The sequence below is a fragment of the Syngnathus scovelli genome, chromosome 18 (genome assembly GCF_024217435.2).
Source record: "Syngnathus scovelli strain Florida chromosome 18, RoL_Ssco_1.2, whole genome shotgun sequence".
Classification (NCBI taxonomy): domain Eukaryota; kingdom Metazoa; phylum Chordata; class Actinopteri; order Syngnathiformes; family Syngnathidae; genus Syngnathus; species Syngnathus scovelli.
This window is the reverse complement of record NC_090864.1, coordinates 9,747,018-9,771,404: the sequence shown is the minus strand read 5'-3', so window position 1 is coordinate 9,771,404 and position 24,387 is coordinate 9,747,018. Positions and strand designations below refer to the sequence as shown.

Below are 24,387 nucleotides of genomic sequence, written 5' to 3'. Positions count from 1 at the left end.
GAGCGAGTTCAAATGCATTTACGAAAACACCAAAATCCTTTCAAAAGAGACCCTTAACATAAGAAGCAGATATTGTGGAGATGATAGCTTAGGTTAGGCACAACAGTTTTATATTCGAAAATAGTCAGAGTGGGAATTATGGAATGTAGGTTAGGTTTAGGATTTTTATTTTGTCATTTAAAAATTCCCCAAAATAAAAACAATATTTATTTATTTAAATTTGACCTTAAAATAAGAATACGGGACCAAAAAAAATCTACATTTTTTATTTTTAAGCATTTACACTGATTATGAAGCTGAGAGAGCTGTGTATTGCTTCCTCAAAGAATTCAATCAACTTTTTTTTTTCTTCCCCCTAAAGACTTTGGAATGGTCACCAGCCAGGCGCAGGGAACAAATAAGCAACCATTCATTGCCTCCTGCAAATACAAGATCGTGCTGCTAATATTCCCCTCCTGATGTGGAAAATAAAATGGTTGCCTTTTGTCATACTACCATAGGCGTATACGTATACAATCGTTTTTTTTTCTCCCCCCATTCACATTGAACTACATGGCCTTTCATACAATAGCTTTCGATGAAGAGTTATAGAAATGCATGGACTGTAATAGCACCATCACACACACAAAGAGCAAAGGATTGCTACCATACTTGTAGTCATAAGTAGTTTTTATTAAGGGTTTTTATACTTCTTTTTTTTTTTTTTTCCTAAAGCATGGGAGCCTTTTATGGCACTATCAAATATAGGCTATGGCCCCGGTATATAGAAGAGGGAATGCTCTCTTGCAGCAAGATAAAATATGTCAATGCACACTCAATAAGGCAAATGCAAAAGCTAGCACGGCAAGCATATCCAGAAGCCAAAAGATAAATGTTTTAAAGCCGCGCAGTTTTAAAAGAACACTCAAATCACTCTGACTGAAGGTGAGCCACATTTATCATTTTTTTTTCCCCTTTGTGTAGGTCGTTTGCACACGAAAGTCAGGGGGAGCAATTTGAGAAAAAAAAAAGAGAAAGAAATATTTCAGAAAAATCTGCAAGAAAGACTAAACTAATTATGAAGGAAGTGATTATGAATATTTTGTTATGTTATTCTAGTGCTATGCCCTTTAGAAAGGGTTACCTGGGCAATTAATTCAAATAATTATGGAAATTAAAAAGAAAAACAGGTGGCTGCAGACACCAGACACACATACATCTGCTTTTAAGAATTGTTAAGTCTGCTCACGAAATGGAAGTGGACAATGTCATTCTTTAAGGGTCTTCCCCTTCACTATTTTAAATTAGCCACTTCACCTTCTCAAATTGGCATCACAGCCCTTGACTTGTTTGACATTCATTTATGTATTCAGAGGTTATTTATTTGTATGCTTAAAAAAATCCAAGCATTTACGTGATCAGAAATTTCCCAATGTTTACATCGTTTTTTTCCTCCATCTTCTGATATTTCGAATCAACAATGCTGCTTATTCTCAATTTACAAAATGTCTTCCTTACATGTGTATTTAAAGACTTCATTTTCTGCTCCACAAAATAAGCCATAAAGATTTACAGGTATTTTGTTCAAGACCATGCCGTAATTACTCACAATAGGCAATCTGAACTCTCTGGAGGAGATGGTGTAGTTCATCAGCCAAAGTCTTGCTAGCAATCGGAGCATGGCTAGGCTCTCGTGGCAATAAATCCTAACAAATCTTTTTGCCCTCGCCCAGTTATGTGATGCCTCTCTTTGCTTGGATGGAGTCAAATAGGCTCCTGGCAGGTCCAACTCACTGGAGTGCCCTTTGATATTAAAATTCAAGTTGTTATGAAGAGTGGACGAGTGATTCCAAATTAATTAAAAATTAAATTAAATAATTTAAATTTAATATGCAGCACTGATTGCTTAAAACAAGGCTGATATCTAGAGGGCATTTTTTTATCCATTGATTGACATAAAAATATATTCTTGTCTGCTGGGAATCAATTTGTTAATGTACATTAAAGCAGATTTTAAGCAGGGGATTAAATTGTGAAAAGACAACTGACTCACTTTCAGGAAGCATTTTCCGTCACGACAGAAAGTTATTAAGTTCAATCTTCAGTTTATTTCTTCCGAGGTCTCTAAATGCCCATATGTCTCATATATCGCGCCCACATTTAAATATTACATTGTTACCCTCAGCGTTCACCCTCATAAGCTGTCAGTTTGGAAAACGCTTATTGGAGTTATATTGGTTTAAGATTCAACTGTCAGCATGAAACATTAGCAGCTGATTGAGCATAATGTTTGTGATATTGGAGATTATACAGATGGGAAGGAGAAACAGGAAGACTCACTTCGACTCACTGAATTGATGCGAATTATACACTTTTTTTTCTCATAACACAAGTGGTATTCCTGAAAATTATAAGAATTATTGTCAGGGAAATCTTATGGTGGGTCAAAGTTCAGAAATGGAACAAAAATCATATTTTTTATTTATTTTTGTTTGGTTCAGGCAAAAAATGTCATTTCCTTGTCTGTCTACATCAAGTATAATAAGCTTTTTTTAATTGAAATAAATATATATACTATTGTGATAAACCAGGGAATTATAATTTATGAGTTTAGAAGTCAGCGTTTTATGCATGTGAATGTGTGAGAGCTGCACACCATGACACAGGATATAGCTGAGTGCAAAGAGAATTTCAAAACTGCAAGCTCTGTCTTCATTTAGAGAGCCAGCTCCCGTTGTCCAGAACAATCAAAATGACAGAACACAAGCTGATCTCGAGGATTCCACTCGCTATTTGGAATGGCAATTCTATAAAAGAATCTGTTGAGTCATGCTGTCATCAAGCTGCTTTGCCGTGATTAAATTTTCTCCTTATGGTGGCACGCCGGATGAGGAATGCTCATCTTGCTTGTGTGACTTTTATTTCCTAATTGAGTCTTCAGGTTACTTGACAGCAAATAATTCTGTTCGGGGCATGTTTGGAGTTACAAGGCTATTTGAAATTAAAGTTCTAGGGCATTTGATGTTTTCAGATTTTTTTTTTTCCACCTGACCTAAGTGCCAACTCATTGGCGTAGAAAGTTGACGTTTAAATCTGCCAAAAACAAACATATATATAGTTTTTCTTGTATCGCCTTGACTCTCCACTGTCCTTCAAAAAATATCCTTTCACTTAAAACCACATTCAAATTGCACTGCATAAGAAACACAATATGAGGAAAGCTGCTTGGGTTTATTCAACCAAATGATGATAACCCTGGATTATGAATGCCATGATTTGTGCATACAATTGGCAATAAATTAAATTTCCACGTTTTGTCACGCTTTTGTTACCTTGAGTTACATAAGCGGGTTGCCATAGTCATCTTAATTGTGTCCACCAATCAAAGATTAATTTGTCGAGCACCACGCTACACAAATGTATGCTGCAACATACCATTGCAGCTTGCATCAGTCATAAAATCAAACTAGCCAGTAGGGACAGAGTGAATTAAATCAAATATACAACCAGTCTTATACCTTGAGGAGCCCTTTATATGCTCCCTAGCAAATCATTCAAAGTGCCTCTAAATGTACATTGACTCAACATTGCTATTATTGTCGGAACCTTCAGACACGGCTTATGCAATGGAATGCATTCTTATCAAATGAAGCATCAAATGCTTCGATTTGAATAAGAATAAAGCATCACTTTTTCTTCTGGCTCAGTTCAATCATCAGACGGAAGATTTTTTTCCGCATTCATGCTCTGCCAAGCTTTAATTGCCTGATTTGCTTTTCATAACTGAAATGTTGCGTTCTATTCCTTTCATATCCAATTAAAGTATTTTTTCTATTTATTTGTACGATTTCAGACAAATGTTAATGACTCAGCTGACATGGCTTCTAATTAAAAAAAAAAACATTACGGTGTCCGATTTTCCTTAACTTGCTGATCCATACGAGACACTGCGAAGATTAAAATGTTAAGTGGTTGGCTTGAGGCAGCCACCGAGCCCTCATCACTTCTCGTGCCGTTTCATAAAAGTAATTCATTTATTGATTCGCCAGTCAAAAGTGATATGTGTAAGAGACCAGAGGGGTTTGACAAGGTTGATCTATGTAGGAGGTGAAGTGGGCAATGCGGCGAGGAAGGAGTTGGGGTAGAGGAGATAAGGCAGACAGGTTCAAATAATTAAGTCACAAATGCCAAGTCGATAATCTGCACTGTGGTGATACGACAGCTACTTTACTCCTGGAAAAAAAAAAAGATGTTGACGGGCTTACATAAATATTGAATCGTTTTTAAAGAGAGCAACGTTTGGGATTCCGCCGCATGTTCCTGGTTGTTTTCAAAACTAAACTTAGATTGTTGACTTCTGATTATATACTTGCAGAATTCAAAATATCTTCTAAAACGTCAAATGAAACAAATAGGGAGCGTCGTTATTTTTCAGGGGTTACAAAAGATGATTTGGTATTTTATTTGAAGTTGATATCATAGAAGCCTAGATAGAGTCTTGCCGGAGATTAGAAGCATGCTTCAAAAGACACAGCTTCAATCAATGACAGAGATTTCCATATCACGAGATCACTAGGATCGTGCCAGAGTGCTACAAGAGTGCCTGATGGCTTGTGACTTCCTTATAATATCCTTGGAGTATCTTTGGACAAATCATCATCTAATTGCTCTGGCCAAGCACCGATGATGATGAGAGCGGCCAAAGGAGAAGATAAGGGTGTCAAATCCTTAATGATCAGAGAAGAGCATCGCTCAGGGAGAGAAAGACATCGGGACAGTGGAAGCTAATTAATTCTTTAACCCGTGACTACCTCCCCGCTGAGTCAATCTAACACCTTCCATATTTTATTGAAGGTTTGCTGTTCTTTAAGGAAGGAGGAAAGTTTTGGACTTTTTTTTACGGGCAGTTGATTTAATTAGATGTAATTTATGATTAAGGAGGGTAGTTAGGAATCTCGGAGGTGTAATCGTTCAAAGACTTGGTTATAAATTTATTTGCAGGTTCCCCAGAAAAAAAAAGAAAATGTACACGCAATTACTAAAAATGAGGTCCTGCATGTAAACCTACTCCGACATGTCGTTTTGACCTCAGATTTAGGCTACACTTGTTAATCTTCTCTCAATCTAATCAACTCTCAACACAAAATATCAAAAAGGGGTGACTTCAGGACAACTCAAAATACTAAAAAAAAAATTTTTAAAAATGTACCAGTATAGAAATTGGCTTTACATATTTATTTAATTTCATAATGACTTTCTGATTCACCACCTTCATGACTTTTAATCAGATTATCAATATACACGTTTATTTTAACTTTCCCTTCTCCAGCCTGCACGACATTTGTTGTGGGTATGACTTTAAGCTCAAATCTCTCAGCGGATGTCCCCGGCTCTCAGTCCCCTCACACATGACACAGATCTTGCTGTTATTTAATCAGTGTGAATTGCAAGGATATTGCACACGGAGTGGCATATTTTTATTCCATCTGGGACATGCACGTATGTTCACACGAGCTGCCAGATCTGTTCCCAGAGGCCTAACATGCAGCTTGGCGTTGGAACGTGGCCATTATAATTTGTCAAAGTCTATGTCAATATATAAATCCGACATCGGCTACTTACAATGATACTTGGCTGAGTAACAATAAAAAAAATCGGTGGTGTAAAAGAAAAATATTTTATGCCTGTAAAAAATGTCGGAAGCTTCAATCATCAATTTCCAAAATGCATCAATATTCAACACCAAGCTTTTTTTTTTTTTTTGTTTAGTCAGAGATTTGACAAATAAGCAAAAGGCCACCATGAAGAGAAATAATCCGTGCCTTTCTTTATCAGCACCAACCTCTCCCTCGGCTTTTCAACCTCCTACTGCTCTTCATTCATGTGTTTCTTTTTATGTCAAGGGCTTGAGCAAGGATTTGGTTTTCCTCTAAAATAAAAGGATTCCCACCTCTGTAGTTCAAGGATGATCATGGCGCAAAGCCCTCAATCTCCTCCATTTGAGATATGTTTGGATACAACATGGAGGATAATGCGTCGCGTGGAAGAAAGCCCTGGGAAAGGATTTTGTAACTATTTTTCTTTCATCAACCATGCGATAAATGACTGATTATAACCCAGATTGCAATTTTCATCTAATGCCGTTTAAAATTGTGCATTTGTTTGATGGTGCGCAAGACTGTACTTCTGAGTTGAAAATTGATTTTTTTTTTGTCTTAATATATGTCACGGACACACGCAGCTAGTCTTTGTTGCACCTCACATCATTTGTATGGCTGAGGAGTCAGTGAGTCTGCTAGATTTCCCATCATTGTCACAAAAAACCTGGCAGGGAATTGTAATGGGCATGTAAAGCTTATTGTGATGACCTATTGTGGCTTGCACTCCACAGGTGTTACTTATCTGATATACACTATATATGTAAATATGTCGTATACATAGAGATGAAAAGCATACAAATACAAATAGGTGTCAAACAGGATCACAGCGGAGACAAACAAAATGTTCGTGTACACTATGCTTGCGTTGGGGAATATTAAACCAAAAATAATTAGTTGATTTATTTTTAAAAAAAAATTAAAAAGTAGATCAATTATCTATCTGCCTAATTACAGTTGTCAATTAGTGTGCCGACGCGTGCCGACTCAGTTCGCCATATAAGGAGCGAAATAGGATCCATGATGTATTCCATTTCAAAGTTGATTTATCATTTAAAATAAATGACTTCACCTTGAAAGCCACACGAATACTAAAAGACACACTTATCTGCTTCTACTGACAGTAAATTCATCATTTCAGTTCAGCAGACCGCTCCTGTCTACAATGTGGCAGATGTTAAACTTGCTGAGATTCATGGATTATCCTATTAGCTAGAATTTATTTTAAGAGGGCGTCATGAAAAATGAACTGATTTATTTAGGCACTCTACAGTCATAGGTAGATTGATACAAATTGGAAAAACTAATCCCGAGGAAAAAGTTTGCATCTTAGGAAAACACTTTTAACAGTTTGTTATTCTAAGTAGCCACACTCGAAGCCTTCCAGGTTTCTCCCTCCCATGAAGAAGAAAATATTCTACTAAACTATATATCAACCTTTTAATCTTGTACTCCATGAGGATCATTTCTTGATCGATGGGAGCCCAGAGGTCATAGAAGGCTCTATTCCAAAGAGATGCTTTAAATTCAGAACACCTCCTGAAACCATCTTGCCGCATCAGAAAATATCAAATTTAACTTACATTTAAAATGTGTGAAAGTGCTGTGAAAAGAGAGCCTTGCTGATCTCCCAGACAGAAACTGATGATCATTTCAAGGGAGATTGAGCCAAAAGTCAATATAGGGTTCCTGTTTATTTACACCAGGTGTGTCAGAAAAGTTCCAGGATTCTATGTTAGTTTTCAAATCAATTAGGAGCACTCTAAAAGAGTCTAAGACACATTCCCAGGGTCATGGGTCATCTTGATGAAGTATCAGAGTTGCTACAGCTATGTTGCTTTCAGGCAGGAACTGTCAGATGCTCTCACGAGTGTATTCATGTGTGATTTCATCATAAATATATTTAATGATGGTGACGATTAAAACCTATTTTGGTTGTTAATTTAGTTAGCACAGAATGTGCATATTGTAAAAACAAAATATTCTATTTGTTATATTCCATAAGAATACTAATTAGGATCGTGTATCTAGGTTAAGCCGACAGGAGATAACGCTATGATGACCGTCCATTGATTTTTAGATAAAAGTGATACGGTAGCAGTCACTCCGCAGAAAGACTCCTGTCTGGAATTTATTGCATCTTTCCAACTGACAAATTTAAGAGCGGTGTGCGGTGTCAGCTGTCTTGTTCGTATCGGCGATATTTTTAAAGTGTCCTTCCGGAGCTAAGTGCCGCTGGTAAATTGATGGAATATTTGACCACTTATGATGTTGGTATATTAGACCAGAGACATATTCAAAATTGCATCCATCCATCTATTTACCGTATTTGCTCATCATCTATGTCATCTGTAATCAAAAAAGCGTACGTAATATGTAATTAAAGGAACTCTGGGGTTGAATCTGTCACACCTCAGAGTGCAGATAAAAATAATTGCCATCTGTTTGTCTTTTTTGTTGCAACAACAATCAAATTCCTGTTAACACCCACAGATGTAAAGGTGATCATTTCTGAGCAAACACTCCTAGCTCACAAAGCTGTTAGTTGCGGCAAGCCTTTTTTTTTTTTTTTTCATTTCCATAATTCAACAAGTTCTGCTGGCACTGAAGTGAGTGAATCAACTCGGTGAAATGAGGCTAAATCCCATGCTGAATGTGGCAGACAGTGGAAAGGATGAACAGGGAGTGATAAACACAAGTCTGCTCTCTTTGCTATATGCCACTCTTGTTGAGCAGTGCAGAATATCTGAAAAGGCCAAGATGGCAGCCAAAAGCATTATCATTGATTTATATATGCCTCAGAGCGTTGCTTACCCACCCTGATGCATCACCTGCCAAACACACAAAACTTTATCTCACAATAGGTAACTCCCCTGTCATGAATAATGATAGATTGTCACATGGTTGTCTGCTAGCCTTCCGAGCGACTAGTCTTATGATATTCCACACTTGATTGGATCTTTTAATTTCACGCAGCAAATTAATGAACCGTTGCATAAGCAAGATGACTCATTTTCTCCCCTTTTTGCCATATTGAAAAACCTGACCGATGAATTTTTCTTTTTTTCTTTCAACTTGAGCTATCCACCCCATTCCCTTTGGAAGAAAAATTCATTTGAAATTTGTCAGCTGTGATTGAACAAATATTATCCAAGTCCTCACTTACAAATGTTTAGACAGGAGAAGCGACATCCATGTTTCAGTTGATTATATTGAACTGAACTTAGACAACCTCATGATGTACTCATCGGGCTCCATCTCCTGAATAGAAAATGAAAATGTCATGCGGACCCCTGGAATTACATTGTATACACAGTACTTGAATTCTGTGTGAAGAAATGATTGAATCTAAAAATATACAGTATAGTGTGTGTGTATAATATATAATAATATAAAAAATATGTAAAATAATATAAAAATATTTTTAAAAAATATTTAAATATATATTTAAATATATATATTTAAATATATATATTTAAATATATATTTTTAATATATATATATATATTATGTGTGTATGTCTGATTCTTCTGTGATAAGAACTGACATTTTTTTTGAAGAGTAGATCTTAAGCATCACAATGAAAAGTTGAGGAATAAAACAAGACTTGGAATGCAAGTATTCCTTTTGCACATCCTCCGTCTCTTTTGGAGGGAGCACAGCCTAAACAGAGAGTGTCTGAGGTTATGCTCTTCATCAGTTTTACTTTCTTTCTTACACTTTCTAGCCAAGACTGATAGATAAGGTCTGAAAGAATAGGGAGCAAAGGGAATCCAGCTGTCAAAAAGACCTCAAATATAACCCGAAGAAAGCTCCATTCTCCAATTGTCAACCCTCCTAACTCACTCTCTCATTGCCTCTTCTCTGTTTTGCAGCCTCTTCATCCTTGACTGTCTTTTTTTTTTTTTTTTTTGGCTTGCTTCTACCGCCTAAATTTCCTAGGGAGCAAAAATTGAACAACACAATCGGTGCCTCTGCCAAGAACCTAATAGTCCCCTTTAACTCAATTAATTAAGCCCCCATGGCTACGTGATCCTAATTCAAGGTCTGTGAATGTTTAACAGCCAATCATCATCGGCAACAAAACAATATATGGAATATTAGTTGTGCTCTAATCCTCTTTTTATAATCCATTCATACACAAGCTTGTGAACAAAGCAAACAAGTCAGTTTTATCAAATGTGCAACCTCAACGATGCATTGCCAATTTACTCGAGTACTGCCTCGGAAACCATATTAGATAATCAACGTCCATCCATCACCAGTCATCCAAGACCGTTTAACCCACATTATCCCAGTTGAGCCGTAAAACCTCACTTCCAACATTGATGGATGAGCTATCATGTGATGAGAATAATGTCCAATCAAAATTGAAATCACAGTTTTCCATAAATGCCCTGATGCAATATTTCTGTGTGCATCTACATATTTACATTGCTCGTGAATTTAAACTTATTTTCTTAGGATGAGAAGTTGAATGATAATATTGCCATCTGAGAGTTCAGAGTGCAGATGAATAAAGTAATTCCGAGCCAGGTGTTTCATTTAGAGTGGGAATTACCACCGACTCAATGAGCAATTTGACTATTTTTGAGTTTTTTTTTTCTTTTTTCTAGCAGCACAAGTTCCAATCAAGAAGGGAATAGCTCCCAGCAGCAGTGGAAGAGCACTAAAAAGACATTTTCATAAGAACCGGTCCTTACTTCGTGGAGACTGAATTAAAATTGGTGGAAATTGCTTTCCAACGTAAAAGCGGATATTTGCAAATGTCTTATTTTAATTCAACACAAAAAATAAAGTGCTTTCACAAAGGACTAGAGAAATCAGTTACTTTTGGGAGACTAAAATCAGAAGTTTAGGACAATCTTTAGTTTAAAAAATGGCTTTAAAGGATTACTCGATTATTAAAAACGAGGGTGTTAATTTAATCAATTTGTTGTCGATTAATCGAATTTTTTTTCATTTTGACGCCTGCTTTTTCCACCATCTCGTAGCATCTATAAGCATTATTAACTGTTTCGCTCAATCCCCCTGTTCAGTTCAATCTGTATCCACTCATACCTCAAATACTGTTGCTTATTGGAAAGGTGCAACTCGTGACAAGAGTTTTTCTGAACTCATTGTTGTGTGCTCAGTTTCAGAGAAAGCCGCCATATTGGACTGCTGGGAAATGTTGCCAAGTGATTATTGCAACAGCTGCGCTGTGCAAATTCCCGAGGCAACGTTGCTGTTCTTCCTCTGATCACCATCAAGCAGATGTACCCATAGCCGAGACAATGACCAACGAGGTGTTGCGCAATGGGGTGCTTTCATTACGGCACTTTGAACACACAATAACGGCAATCATAGCTGGACAGACAAATTATAAGCGTGCAAACTCACAATCATCCCATCTAAAACTAGATTTTTTTTTATTGCATAATTTTTTCAGACCCAATGTTGTTTACAATCGTGTTCTTGTATAGACATTGAAAGACAAGACATGAAATCATATTTGAGAGTAAATGATTATTTTTTCTGCTTCATCCTAAATCATTTGAGTCATATAAAATGCTACTGGTGTTCTCTGACAAAGTTCCCTCGGGCATCAGCTGTGCAAAAGCAATTGAAACGTTGGAGTGACTCTTCCCCGCTCGCCACGTCATGCCAGCGAACACAAAACCCAGACTGTTCAGTTTCGCCGTTCAAGTCCTAAGGGTGTCACATGTGTGAACGTTGATGGATTCCTAACCGTCGGCTTGTACGCGAATACTTGACCGGTGTGGAGTTAAATTCCCAGATGCGGCGGTTGCCATGACAACATATACAGCTTTTCGAGTTTCCCAGTGATGCTAAACAACTTGGTTAAATATACCAATCCATCCTTCAATAGCTGAAATAAGTTATTGAGGCAGTGAATGAGTGAATTAATACTTTTTTTAATGCTTTGGACATTTTATTCCAATTTTTTATTAGTAAATAATCAAAACATTTTAAATTAAATGATACCAATCCATCCTTCAATAGCTGAAATAAGTTAATGAGGCAGTGAATGAGTGAATTAATTTTTTTTTTTTAATGCTTTGGAGATTTTATTCCAATTTTTTATTAGTAAATAATCAAAACATTTTAAATTAAATTATACCAATCCATCCTTTAATAGCTGAAATAATTTAATGAGGCAGTGAATGAGTGAATTAATATTTTTTTTAATGCTTTGGAGATTTTATTCCAATTTTTTATTAGTAAATAACTGTTTCAATTAACACCATTGTTTTAATTTCTTGGAAAGCTTGCCGACTTTTTACATGGATCTAATCGAGCAGTTGTTCATACAGCTAATGACACAATTGATAAAGTTTTATTTGAAATTTTTTAAGCTGTGTGTCTTTATCTTGATTATCTACAGTACATCAGGGGGGGATCGAGTGTATTTCAAACTACAGAATTGTTAACCGAGGCACTTGGTGTTGCTTATTAAACGCAGAGGAGCCATAAGACTCTTGTAATTGCAGACTCTCTCAAAACATTAACTGGTTTGAAAAGTGCAGATAGACACATATGGCAGCTTTACTGACTGTGTTGATGATGTGGAGAGCACTTAGGCTAAATCTAGTGGGCGGTGTGAGTAAAAGGCCCGCCGCATAATGCTGGAGAGTGATGCTAACTCACTCAGCAAATGTGAGCTTCAAGTTATCCACTCAGGCCAACATTTTATAACACTCTTAATAAACGTGTTATATGGGAGATATTTTGGCAGCTTTCAAAAAGTTTGGATCCCAGTTGAAATCAGATCTTGCACTAAATAACAATAATTAGATTTTAATTAGATGGCCTCAGAGAAACAGGGAATTAGCCAAATTATTGATTGTATCCTTAGAATTGGATTTATGATTAATACCGGTAGTTAAATTTACAGCTACGGAAAATAATATCCTGAGGAAGCAGACACAGAAGCAAATTAAATCCTAATATTTAAACGGTTTCTCTTTAACCTTGACACATTAGCTAAGTGTTGTCCTACATTGTCCACTCTAAATATCCGATTTTTTTTTTTCTTATGTGTGGATCATTATTCACATTAAATTGACGTGCATTTATGAAGAAGCATTATTCATGACAGCTTAATTGCATTTAGGATAACCCTGACATAGCCTTTACCAAATTGATATGTTGATTAATGCAATTGGGAATATAGAACACATGTATGCTACAGAAATTCCATACTGAGAGGGAAAACCGTCTTTAATATTGTCCCATTGGTGCAGAGCGCCACCTAGTGACTGTGAGTCCAACTAATTTGAGAAATGACGCGAGATGATTTGATTAATTTCAACTCCAAAGTGAGAGTGTTTATCGGGGATCATCGTCACATTTTGCAAGCACGCTGGGTGATAATGACTTCCAGGTAGAGCTTATTGATTTTGGAGCAAATGCAGGTCAAATAAACAAAGTTCTTCTAAGTTTCTCTGATCTTGCATAGCAATTAAACCAAACAGGCAAAGGACAATTTAGTCGACTAAACTCCTTAATCATTGCGATTTTATTGAGCGGTATCTTCAAGGTGGCCAAATAAACCCCGACACTGGCACATTGAGGAGGATGCGTTATAAATTAAAAAGAGGAAATTGGAGAAAAAAAAATAGAATGGGATTAAACATTTTAATGAATGCAATTCATGTCTGCAGTACATTTGGAACTCAGCAATGTGGCAACACTCACTTATCATCCATTTTTTGTATTTCTCACTTCCAAAAAACTGGCACCTAATCTCCCTAACTGTGCACAATTGGCTGAAAATGCACACCGGCTTCAAAAAATTTCATTTCACATTTACAAGAATAATTTATAAATATACGCTTATTACGAGCGACGTTCAATGCCAAGAAGGCTTTTCATTAAGACACCACTCGGTGTTTAACGACGGCAAAAATGCTGTTAAGTGTCAAATTATAGGTGTTAAACTTGAATTATAAAGCCGTGCCATTGTTTTTGTATTGTAAGAGGAAAAATTCTGAGCACCATAACTTCAGCAAGCTTGGCCTTGCTGGGTATCTTAAACCTCTCAAGAAGATCCTGAAAATTTGAGCCTATAATAAACGTTCCATGCTCCTTGACTGTTTTGAATTGTCCTGAATTATGTTTACAGAGACTGCTAAATGGGAAGGATACTTTTCAGCCCGAATTATTTTTCTCATCATCGTGAATACGGTGAGGATGTTATCGAGACTCGTGAGGTTAAAGCACCCTCCTCCTATTCAAGCCACGGGCAAAGCCTTAGGCTACGATGCAGCGGTGAACAAGTTTTGCTTACTTCTCACAAATCCCCCAAAATACACTTTTTACAGTTCAGAACAAATGGCCAAGCATCAAAGATGCTCTTTCTTGAGCTGTTGTGCAAAGTACAAACCAATATATAAAAAAAAAAAGTCCTGAAGTATCGCTTTTTTGGAGAAAAGCGCTGTCAACAACTCCAGACAGACCTCAGCCTCTCCAAGAACGGTAGACGGGGGCCAAAAGTTAGTGAGCCGAGTCAATATAAAAGATTTACACCCAGGGAAAAAGGAGTGCGGAGAAAGCTACTCAAGAAATGATGAGGGGAGAAGACATCCCACAGCTTTGTGACAGCTTTATGTGGAGCAAAGTGCTAAACCCCACAGGTTGAGCAGCTTTTTGAGGGTTATGATATAATGGAAGGAGTGGTGAGAATGATGTTTAGGTGGGGAGCTAAAATACAGGTTGAGCTACTCTCAAAGTTTAGATCAGCAAGATTTTTCCATCGCCATGCTAAATGCAATTACATAGTTGCTCCACGACTACCTTCGACCTTGCCCAACTTTCCTCACTTAAAATCCATCTGTTCTTTAAGCACTCCTCCCCCCTCCTCCACACCTGTAAATGACTAGGTTTGTCTTTTTTTTTTTTCCACATCAACAGCTCCTCATCTAATTTGCTGATAGTGTCCAAACAGCAGCTCTATCTCAAAGGGCCACTTAGGTGTCCTTCCTTAAACTGGTGTCAGCCTAATAGCACTTATTTCAATAGAGGGTGTTGGGAGCAGCTTCAAACTTTATCGGTTCTATTCCCTGTAGGCAAGTTAGACTTGAGAGACATTCAATTCGATCAGAGTAAATGCAGTAGATCGAGTTTTGAATGTATTTGTGAAGCCTTGAATTGATTTAATTGTCACTATTCAAAGAAGACAGCTAGATGAGCAGTTATATTTGTAAAGAATTCATAATAATTATTTGGAACAATCTGTATGTGATGGGGAAAATGAAGCTTCAAATTTGCTTCATGAACCAGTTGTATCTTTTACCTGTTTTATTTCATGAAGCAAATTTGAAGCTTCATTTCCATTTAACCAAAAAAAATGTTCTTTACGTACGTATTAGCTTTTTATTATTTGCTCCTAGCATTGTAGAAATTATCACAGTTATACAAGTTAATCATCTAGCAAGCATCAAGAATGGATATACTGTAATTGTGTCATGGATAGCTTGTCCGTGTGTTTATACACTGAAACAAACCCCATTGAGACTCAAGGACATCACATTCTATAGTCACTCTGTTCACCCGCTTTTTTTTTTTTATTGACATATTTTGTGTTTTTCCAGTGTTGTTTGAAATGTTGAAAAGTTCTACCTCCATACAAAGAAAGCGCAAATAATAGTCGGAGCTTCTTTTCAGCTCAATAACCGGATGATTGTATTGAACAGAAACTTTTGTGCTCCTCACCAGCAGTCGCGTTTATGGATATTGTTTTTTTTTTTTTTTTTTAGGGGTCGCATTTGTTTCCATACATTTCTTTGTAACGTTTTCATGGCAATGTATAGCTGTCTTGATGATTTGGTGGTTAAGATTGACTGCAGCGGTGGAGATTGTTACACAAGTTCATAAAGTGATTTAATAATTAAAAAAATGATGAGGCAAATTTTCCTCAGCCCAATTGATTCAAGTTACTTCGTCTGACACAAGGGAGAGTCTAAAAAAAACATTTTTCAAAAAAAAAAAACTACAAATGGAACCCTGACTGATTGTGGTTTAACATGCCCTCCATTCCTTGCCTGGGGCCCTCCTCGGGGGATCCTCGCAACCATCTTAAGTGCCCTTCCATTTCTCTAAAAACTCAAGTGAATTTTCATGAGTAAAAAGTCTTCAAGGGCAAAGGGAGCGAGGGCATCATTTAACGTTTTGTCAAATTGATCTGTAATGGTCAATAGATGGAAAACACCCAGTCAAGGTTTCAGAATTAGAAGGAGGCCGGCATTTGATCTCAAGATAGGTTTCAGTGGCTTTAAAAACAACCAGTGACTAATAAATTGGGCCATGGGCAAATATCCAAACACTAGGGACAGAATTCTTAAGTCGACACATGATCCCAAGCTGCAAACAACACAAGAGATGTCTTCATTCCAATTTCTGGGTTTCCTTCCACATGATTTCAACACAAGTGTGATTATTTTTGATTTTAATGTGCAAATTTGTGCAAGTTGGGCTGTTTAGCAGCCCCTTGACATTTATAGTGTGATGAAATGTGTAGCTTTTATTCTAATGCAACGATGAACTTGATAAAAAAAAAAAAAAAAATCAGGGGTTAATCTGGTTGCTTATACTATGCAGTATCTGATAAATACAATCTCTTTGATTAAGTTCAACTTTAACTCAATCAACTGCTTCCTCTCAGAAGCTTTCGTTATGCTTTGCTGATTAAATGAGCAATCCCGATTTGGGAGCTCTCCATCGAGTTTGCCTGCACTTTTTTTTAATGAAGCGTGTCTGTTCATCTTGAACATTCAAACCCTTTTTTTTTTAATTCCAAATCCATTCATCATCTAATCTGTATTCATCAAACAATGATGACAATCTTTGTGACGGAAGACAATGAAGTCAAGCGGAGTGGGAATAAATCAAACTATTTTTAAAGTTGTGTTTATTTTCGCAAACTGAGAATGTTTTGTTTGCTTGAACACGTTGATGACTCCATCCTGCGAAATACTGTACTGCAAAAAATATTAGCTTTCACATTAAATTGATTTTAAATTTTCAAACAGCTCTTCCTGATTTTCTTTTAGTTTTCAGGAAAATATTTCATATATCCCGCCCCTCTGTACCAATATTGCACTGAAATGTATTGAAGTATTTCAAGCATGACATTAAAAAGAGATTTTTTATCTTTTGTTCCTTCTTTATAGTCTGAAGAAGCACAACCATTTTTTTTTTTTGTCAAGAACATCAGTGTTTGAAGTATTCTGCTATTAAAGTTGTCATTGTCACGTACATTAAATCAAATAAATATATATTCTCCTTGTTTAACATGAGTTCCTTGCAAGATAATAGCGGTTCACCCATTGGTATAATTCTGACAGGTTATGAGAATGGATATGATGTGTCCTTTGCAAACGCTATAATTATGTCAGTAGCCCTGTTAAACGTGCCTTTGACGGTTATGATGGCAAATTAATTTCCAATGAGTGCAACTACATGCAGGGGTTGAGTGCGCAGTGAATGATGAATCATTCCCGAGCCTCTTGTGTTGTGTGATAACACATTTGTCATGTTTGATAACAGCGGCCGATTCATGTCTGCCAAGAGTCTCGCTCGTTGAGGAGTTTTATCAAACTAAAACCGCCATATCGGTGACATCACACTGATGCTATTGACTCAGACAGAAATATATTGAACCCATTTAAAAAACAAAATTCTATATGCATTATGGTAGTCCAGGCATTCTAATCATTCTTTATTTTTATGTCGGCAAATTTTTTTTTGGGCTAGGTTGCTCAATCAGCAGTTGAACACATGTACTAATGGTCGTCCAGAAATGGGCGCTATTAATAATCGAGCGCCCATTGGAGTGTGCGGCCCGGCCCCTATTATCTCTCTGAGCAGTCTTGTGGGGATAATGTCAAGGGTACTAGATGAGGGTCTCAAATTAGTATTCATATGTGATATTAGCCTAAAGCAACCTAACAAATTTAGACGAGTGCAACGGGGGTTCACAGCGGTATTAGCATGCTATCTTTGATATGGTTGCTTATATTGACCATGGAGAAATGTTGCTTTATGGTCTGATCTTTATCTTGAGAACAAAGTGCTTGACTTATAACAATCAAACATGAAGATGCTGATACTGAACTAATCACAAGAATTATTATTATTATCTTTGTAACTTTATTAATCTGCGCCCTTGTAATTTTTTACTTTTTACCACACACGTAAATTGGGAATGACATGTTTTTTAAATTCTATAGGAAATTAATTCAGATAATTTGATGAGAAAGCTTATATAAGATTATGAAAACTCTCGGGGAGAAGCATATTCACGTTTGCCTGCTGTAAAATGTAACCTCGACAAATTCGGCCCTTCTGTTGTTTTAATATTCCAGCTGCTACAGCGGTTTTATTTTCAATTAAAAATAAATCATAATCACATTTAACATTATGAGGGTCAGCCAAACAAGTTAAAATGCTCGTATGGGAAAATGCATTTGAAAACAATACATTCAAAATTTCTTTTGATTTCTGGATCATAACACCTGTGATATAATTCCTCATGAATGTTCTTAACCACTCGTACCTTTTCACTGTTCAATTATACATCACGTCGAGATTCTGCAAGTGTGACTAGCTGGCTTTCCGCTCATTTGATGTGCGGATGAAGGAGAATCTGAAATGCACAAGTGAGGCTGGCTGGTTTGCAGGGCAAAAAAAGAATGCTTGGTTTGGGAAACTTTCTAGTCGCTCTTAAAAAAAAAAAAAAACTCATCTGTTCATTTCAATAACATGATCAGTTGTGTAAACATGATGCAACTGTGCAGCAGAATAATATTCTTGAATGTTTGGCGAGAGATCAGAGTGCAAGACTTTTTCCAGCTTTAAAACCAAGTTTCACTTCGCAGGGATCAAAAATAGTGGAAGAGATCGCCAGGAAGTAGAGCCCTGTGCCCTCCTCACAGAGGATTATGTCCTCTTACCGACATGGGGGGCTTGTTAAAAATACAGCAGGCCAAGTGCTTCGGGATCTGCTCAGAATTTTGTTTAATAGAAGTATCTCATATACCAAGAAGTATTTCGCTTTGGAATCTCGGTACGAGTTTTAAGAATGCAATTAAAATGAAAGAAATGTATCCTTGAAGTATTGTCTGCACTTTTTATTTGATTTTATATATCTTTTTTTAAATATAGTTTTTTCAGCTCCCGGCTTTCAGAAGGTTTATTTTTAAAGGTAGCTTGTAAAATTCTCACTCGTTGCAAATGACTCAATGACCCAGCAGGCTTATGGCCCCAAGTGTCATGTCATTTTCAACATCCTTTCCACCTTTCCTGAGATGTTCCAGCCTGAGCATGAAAAGAGCAACTATCTTATTTTCACATTTCATGTGTTGTTGTGAGTGTGTAGTTGCACCTGGACATGAATATTAGTTTTCTGATTCCCTAGCGCTCACTTTTGATGTAGGAAATGATGTCTGAAAAATTGTGGCTATGTTGTCTGGTTTGATAAATTGAGCTGAAATGGCTTTTAAGGGGAATTTTTTGACAAGAGTAGAATGCATAGCAATAAAGGCAAAAAAGAGGTAAAATTGGTGGTTTTTAAATGTCGTCTTTTCTGTTGAGCTTTAACGTGCCAAACATATTCCATCAATTGCAGCAGGTTAATTTCTGCTTTGGTTCAAGAGACAAACGAAAAAGTATTTCTATAAGAATAAGTACTGAGGAAATAAAATGTATAAATGCATGATTGAATAATCTGGGGCTTTTTTTTAACTTTAATGTGCTTACATATTTAATAAATACAATTGAAAAGAATAATTTAAAAAAATACCTTGAACACTGGAAAAATATCATTAATCCAAGATTCAAATATAAAATTGCCTGTGGCTACTTCTTAAAATTAAACTTTATCATGACCTCTGATCATTTCAATCCATTAGAAATGTTTGATTTTTTTTTTTACATTGTGTTACTCCTTATCCCAACTGTACCTGAAGTTGTTTTTTTAAGTTCATATTTCTCAGTTTTCTACACAGCTGCCAGTGTTGCACTGAGCAGAGAAATCCCATTATGCCGTCGAAACTCAACTTCCTATAGCTGATATATGTACAGTAAACCCCATTTATCACAGTGGATATGTTCCAAACCTACCCGCAGGTACCAAAACGTAATATGGTGAGACCATATAAAAATTTACCGAATTATTTTTCCCCCTTTCCTTCAAGGAAGGAAAAATAGTTCACTGTAAAGTTCACATTAGAGAATTAAGCAGTGTCCAACTAACCAATATAATATTAGCATCTATAACGCCACAGAAGGGCTAAAAAAAAAAATTTGGTCATTTTAATGAACCACATGGAGCAGCAACGCATATAAGCAAATTATTCAACACGCTCCGGCACACATATTACAACCATTAAGTAACAAACCGCAAAGTAGTGCCTGAATTGCTTTAAGACGTGATTACACAAGTCAATCAGGAGAATACTCAACCATCTCATCACTTTATTATACCCATTTAATTCTCATTCGGGTTTTATAACATTTTACACCTTGACCAAGCTGAAACTGCAAGTTGGACTTCATCCACTGGAACTTAGTGCAGCATTGTTTACATAAGGGCACAACCAATCCGTAGGTCGTAACGACTGCGGAATTGCTGTGTGGGCGGAGGAGGGTCACTGTTTTCACAACACTGTCATGATGGTTTAACAGCAGCAAAGTGAGAGCTAACACATAAATGTGACAGCGTAAAAGTAATTGGCTTGAAAGGGCAGCACGTTAGAGTGTGATTGGAATGCATGTGACTAAACTAATGGAGCGTGGCAGAGAAAGTGGAAAAACTGGGGCTGTGACTTGGAGGGCATTCACAAGGAGATGGTCTTAGTAGCTGAACTTTTATTAAGCTTCATTTGTTCTAGTAACCGTGGCAGGGGCTGTAAGGGGACAAAGGGTTCAATCAACTGCCATCAGCGTCAAATATTGTCAGTGAGGCATTTAAAGGCTTGTTTGATTTTGATTTGATGTGCAAGCTATCGGCTTGCAAAACTGTTCGCGGTGTTTTATTGCATAAAGTTTACAAATTATATTTCTTTGCAGAATAGGCTGGTCGTGAAAAATATGCAATGATAAATTAGCGGTACGCTGCAGCAACCGGAGAGAGCTACCATTTCTTCAAATAAAACTAAAGTCTTCTCCATGGGCAATAGAGGATAGCTTTACTTCTTAAAATCAAAATTGCGTCATCCATTTTGGTCATTGGAGAGCAGTAAGCTGTTTAGCACGTTTTAGTGGAATCATAAATATTACATATTACACATTGCTCCCTTGTCCAGAAATCGATAAATGATGTAATCTGGAAGAACCACCCCTCTCGCCCCCAAAAAATATATATATATATAATTTTCAAGTGTTAGATCAAAAGATTGTAGGATTCAATCCAGTACATAACATCCACCCATCTTTCTTGACAGCTTGTCCAGCAATGAAAAATGAAACACTATTGATGTTTTTGAAGAGCTGACGTGAAGTTGAAAATTACAATATAAAAAAAAAAAAACACCTTTTGGAAGTTTGACTTAGCATTAAAAAGAAAGAAATTCAAAGTGGAACAAACAACCAGCATAGAGCCCACCGGGCAAAAAACACATAACAGCAAAAATGTTTCAGAAGTAGAAAGCCTTGTTTGATCCTATTCCCTACCTAAATATATTTGGAAAAAGTGCCAGATCAATATAGAGGAATGAGCAGCAGATGAATGAGGATTGCAAGAGTTACAATACAGCAAATTGTGTGCCCTGCTGCTGTTGGCCTGCAAAGACACGCACACACATCCATCCCCCTTATGTAAATACACGATTCCGCACTGGTATGACAAAAGCAGATAGATAGAACGACATGATGCTACACAGAGCACACAGCAAGGCTTCTCAATGCTTCAACACTGGGGAGGGGAGGGGAGGGGCTAAATGCAAAGACAGGCGTGAAGACAGAATGACAACACTGACCCCTACAGGTGGCATGGGATGCAACAGTGCTTGTCTTCCCACTGCTATAACTATACAGTGACGTACGGTGAGGCACTGATTTATAAATATATAAACCAAAAAGGAAGGGTTGACTTAATATAATAGGGCTGCTGTTAGAATTAGTACGTTTTGTAACTTTGGTTGGGGAAGGGGGATCTTATTCGAATTTGGAGAAGACAGAAAAAATAAATTGATGCAGCCAGGCTCTACTGCTGGTTAGTTCTTATCAGCATTCTACTCACGCGCGCAAACACACACACACACTTTGTGGTCTTACCTTTAATTGTAGATAAAGTCCATGCACCCATCCTTCATCATAAAAAAGCTTCATCACTTTGTTGTAGAGGTCCTCCTTATTGATGCACCTTTGATTTAATTTGGGATTGCACCCCATGAAGCTCTGACAGCAGATCCGTCATGTGTTTTACAAACTTTTCACATCTGTATTTCTCCAACACTCTCAAGACATACAAAGCTACTGCAGGAGCTCGTCTATCATCACATCAAATCCCCCAAAAGTCTCTTTACTTGGAGCTACTTCGTGCAAAATAATAGAGATCTGTGATTTGTTTGTGACAGGCGTTGTCTCGTCCACCTTGACAGCAAACAAATGGGGAAGCATGAATTACCTGTTGACTCTTGTACGCCCCCTTTAGTGCGGCAGAGTAATATCTGCCTCAACCTGAGCCTGCAGTTTTATGTCCCACCAGCAAAACAAAGCGTTTTGCTTTTGTATTTGAACAGGAAATAAGCAATTTCTGCAATTTTAACAAAAAAAATATAATTCAAAATTAGTCATTCATAATGACAAATATTAATTATATATATTAGATAGTTCCAGATTGTTTATTACTCTGCATGGGGTGTATTTTTGCATCATAGTTTTAAGAAAGCTTTGTGATACAAAAGCAGCAGAAACAGATATCAGAAATAGTGCGGTTTCTAGACTCTAAAGGGATTTAGCCATTTAAAATTTACGATTCTAAAACATTCAGATGATTCTGAGAAAACACATGGCTAGAAATAACACAGAAGGCCTACTTGAATACAGTGAGAGACTCCCCTAAGTGGGACTGCAAATTCAAAATGTATGTGCGTTTCGAATGAGGTCTCTACTTTAGTAGTCTGCTTTGCAAACTCAGCAGGAACACTGGTATCTTGAAAAGGAACTTCTTGTAACTCACTTTGGTTCAGAGCCTTGAGATCCAAACACATACCAAAACACAAAAGAATGGATGCTGCAGTCGTTGTGCAACACATTCACTCTGTGCCTTTATGCCTTGGAGTTGTAAGAAGTAGAAGGACAAGGAGATGGTGGTCAGGAAGAGACAGGTGACGTGTGGGATGGAAAAAAAGAGTGAGTGGAAATGAGAGCATTGAAAGGGAATAGAAGATCATTTGACAGAGTGGAATGACAGCGAGGCAGGTGGTTATCAGGGGACCACAAGTGCAGCCAACCTTGTAAGATGTAAATGTCGGGTATACTCATTTACATTCACAGAAGCAATTTCTCTTCAATCAAAGTTCCACCCACAGAAAAATTGCAAACCCACTATCAAGTTTTATTGCATTGCAATTCCCTTGACAATGTAATAACTGAAACAAGACGGGTGCTATTTCAAATAAAATATAAATATTGTGCAGGTGTCATACTGAAAATAATGTACAGTAGTTTGGTTGTCAGATAATGTAATTAATGAAGGAACAAAAGTGGCACTTATCCAGAAGGTGCCACAATAGACTCAGTTCTCCTCTTGAATGATGACTGTGAATAACATCCTCAAGAAAATAAAAAATAAAAAATCATTACAGCAAGGCATTAATTGAAACTGTTATTGATGCATTGGAGGATGGTTGAAGAGTAAATGTTTATCATGAAACTGCATATTTTGTGTTATATCTTTTGGTCATTGGATATTTCGTTTGGCAGCATATATTAAAAATACAAAAACTTTTTAGGTAAAAGTCTAACAACAGTTTGATTTTCAATTTGTATTTCCACAACAAAAATAGACATTTGTTTGGGATTCCCTGAGGTTGTCATGATGCCATTTCACTAACTGACCACAAGATGGCGACAACGTCCCATGAGTCTTTGCACCAACCGATGACTTCACCATGCAGGGAAGAATTGATTTCATATCAATCGCAAGAATGCTGTGGTTTTTTCCAATTTGTAATATCTGCTTCCAAAACAATGACCAAAAATGACACGGACCTAACACCAGCTGCCACTATAATAATAAAAAGCGCTGATATTTGATAGAAAACATACTTCTACTGAACATTTGGAAAACAAAGAGGAAATAAAATATTATGTATAATACAACAATAAATCTTCATCTTTTTCTCATTATTATTATTATTATTTATATTATCATTATTATTATTACTGTAGTAGTAGTAGTAGTAGAATGTCGTTGTAGTTTCTGTTTTAGTATATTTTGGGAGATAATTACGAGAGGAAGCGTCAGGAAGGGGCGTTTCCTGATTGGCTGTGAGGCACCTCACTCGCGTTCCCCCATGTATCAAGTGACACTAATCCATCGACAGTCCTTGAAAATATTTCAAAACAAAAGCATATTGGTCTATCAAGGTCCAATCGTTCTCGATTTGTTTGTTCCTTTCATTAAATATGTATTTATAATATACAAAAAATGTTTTTCGTTTTCTATTTTCTTTAGAATTCTTTAAAAATATTAAGTAGAATTCTCCATTTGTGACGTTGAAGTCATTTCTATAACCGGAAA

The 24,387-nt window shown here is 36.8% G+C and overlaps 1 long non-coding RNA gene across 1 annotated transcript in view; it reads right to left on the bottom strand.

The window, feature by feature from the left end:
- LOC125986103 (uncharacterized) overlaps positions 1-22,282 on the bottom strand; it is a 182,837-nt gene extending 160,555 nt beyond the window's left edge. Inside the window, exon 1 of the long non-coding RNA XR_011085720.1 lies at positions 21,915-22,282. This is a non-coding gene — a long non-coding RNA (uncharacterized lncRNA). The remainder of the gene's footprint in view (positions 1-21,914) is intronic.
- Between the last annotated feature and the right edge of the window lie 2,105 nt (positions 22,283-24,387).